The sequence below is a fragment of the Athene cunicularia genome (genome assembly GCF_003259725.1).
Source record: "Athene cunicularia isolate RWA chromosome 27 unlocalized genomic scaffold, athCun1 chr27_part1, whole genome shotgun sequence".
NCBI lineage: Eukaryota > Metazoa > Chordata > Aves > Strigiformes > Strigidae > Athene > Athene cunicularia.
In genome coordinates, this window is record NW_020799138.1 from 2,193,341 (window position 1) to 2,196,206 (window position 2,866).

A 2,866-nucleotide genomic window follows, 5' to 3' on the forward strand; every position below is an offset into this window, starting at 1 on the left:
AAGCTGCCCAGGGCAGGGTCAGGCTGGCTCTGAGGAAGGATTTCTGTGCAGAAGGGGCTGTTGGGCGTTGGAATGGGCTGCCCAGGGCAGGGGGGAGTCCCCGGGATCCCTGGAGGGGTTGAAGAGTCGGGCTGAGCCAGCGCTGAGGGATCTGGGGGAGTTGGGAAGGGTCGGGGTGAGGGTCATGGCTGGGCTGGAGGAGCTGCAGGGGCGTTTCCAACCCAGATGATTCTGTGATTCCCAGCCATGGTGCCTGGTGCTCTGAGGCTGTTAGTGTGCCACAACAGCCTCTCTCCTGCATGGGACCCCGTGAACCGGCTGCACTGACTACCCTACAGATCTGCTACACGGGAGAGGCAGGGGTGTCTTGTAGCAGCAGGAGCACGCTGGTGGGATCCTGTGTTGGAAGACCCTGCTGGAATGCTGGCTGTCCCCACATGCACCCTCACATCACGTTTTTAATGTAATTTGCCATTCCAGGCACAGCCCCACCACAGATGGTTAATGTGGGGGTGCATCAGCTCTTCTGAAATCTGGAGACTAGCACACTGGTTGAGGAGAGGTTTTGCTGCATCAGCAAAAGGCTCCAAGACAAAAATAGCAGCTTACCAGCTTACAATCTATCACGTTAGGAGCTCCAAGACTTGTGCAGTCCCAGCCCTAACACACGCCACCTTCACAGGCTGACCGTGGTGAGACACACAAAACCCTCGTACTGGTGATAAGCAAACTCAGCAGCCTCCCCGTCTTCTGCACTCAAATCCAACGCAATGCCTTGACCTCCAAATAACAGTATCCTTCATCTTCAGCTTCCTGGCGCCAAGGGAAGAGAGGTGCCTTGCTAAGCTCAGGTCCCATGGCAGAGCACAAACGGAGGAGATCCTGGTTAGGCAGGTGGTGGCAGTTCTGTCTCACAAGCCTGTGTCATGAGGCTGTTACAGCCTTGCTGCTCGTGACTGCTACACTGAAACTGCAGGATGATTCTCAGTATCGAACCTGTTGCATGACAGCAGGCTCAGCAAAGAGCATTAAAGCTTCTGCTCGAGTTATCTAGGCATAAAACTTTGCAGTGCATCGTGGCACTACAAATAACACAATAGAAATCTGTAGGATGTATCAATCAAGAGAGTATCCAAACTGCCAGGAGCCTAAGCAGGACTGGAAATAGAACACTAAATCACCCCTTGGGCCACTACGTCTTGCAGGCAGCCAGACTTCGGCCCTAGCAAAGCATCAAGGGGCAGATCACTGCTGAGAAAACCCTGCTGCCAATCCCAGACAATTCAACTGCAGGAATCCAAAGCAGAACCTTTCTCAGCTGATCTCAGCGACAGCAGCAGCGAGCAAGGATTGACCTCTGAATAGAGGGAAAGTTCATCACAAGCAACCATCCCACTGGCACATTTTAGGTCATCTCCTGATTGATGAAATGCAGAATTTTTGCAGGGCAATGAACTCCCTGGAACTCTGCATTTTTTAGTTTGGCCTCACCCAGGAGACTGTCTGTATTCTATGCCGAAGAATAGCCTGAAAACCAGGCAGAAGCTTAGATGGGGATTGCAGGGCTGTGCTCAGAAAGGAAAAGATAACCTCAGCTGTGAAGGGTGGTGATAACTGCACTGACAAGGGCTGCCTTGGGAGGACAGAGAATTTGTCCTGCAGGGAGCAGAAAGCAGGGCAGACAGTAGAAAGAGATATGGCACAAACATCTATTGTCCCTGGTGCAGGACACCCAGGGCTACAGTTTCACTTTTACTTACCTCAGTAAAGCGAGGAAATGGCGTGCGATTCACTTAAGTCTTGGTCTTTATCTGGCAGATGTCAAACTTTCCTACCTTGATGTGCCTTTAGGATTTGCAGTTCCCAAATGGCAGAGAACCCTTGACAGCCACCAGTCAGAAAAAGCTTCAGGACAAGACGTGAGCCCTTGTCACCACAAGGCTTAAAAGTAACTTGCAATGGAAATGAAGAGTTGGTGCCTGGATGCGGCAAAACAATGCATTCTGCTGCAAAACCAAAAAGATGTTGGTTTTGGCAAAAATACTTGTGAATGTGAAGGAAAACAAACCCAGAAGCCACGCAGAGTGCGCTGATGGCAAAGTCTGCAGCTCACTTCCAGGAAAAGATGACAGGAAGTAGAGTGGGGAGGGCATTTTATTAACGTTGACATTTTTTTTACTTGAACAGTCTGGAAGTCATCAGTGAAGGCAGGAGAGGCCCTGCAAGGCCACTGCTGCCCGAGGGGATGGGGACAACCACACCTTCGGGGTGTTGGTAATTACCGGGCAGTCCCAGCCCAGAGCCGAGCTAATGAGGTACCGCTACAGCTCACACGGAGCAGAGCGGAATAAATAACATTGTTCAGCGTTCACCGCCCAGCCTCTCTCCAGAGACTTTCTGTTTCCTTTTTTTTTGTTTGTTTGTTTTTTGTTGTGGGTTTTTTTTCCCCCATTTCTTTCGCTGCTGTTTCATCTTTCATTAGCCTGCAGCGCCCCGAAGATGCAGAAAAACCCAGATTCTCCCTTTTCAAGTGAGACCAACGGCCAACCGCGGTTGGACACCGGGACACCGTGGCTCAGGTGCACCGGGCAGCTCCCCCGCCGCCGACAGCGTGTGCCACGGGGGCCCCCGTTAGCATCCCCCGTGTGCGTGGATTGTCGGCGGAAGGTGGGGAGCGGACCGGGCTGTCCCCTCTCCCCGAACCGGGCACCCCCAACTCCGCCGCCAAGAAACGAAAGTGAAAGTGTCGCCGCCGATTCGCAGCGCCCCCCACCCCACTCCGGCCTCCCCTCACTCCCCGGCCTCCTGCACGGCCCTGGGAGGGGGAATCAGACTCCGGGAGGGGTATACGGCACCCCATCACCAC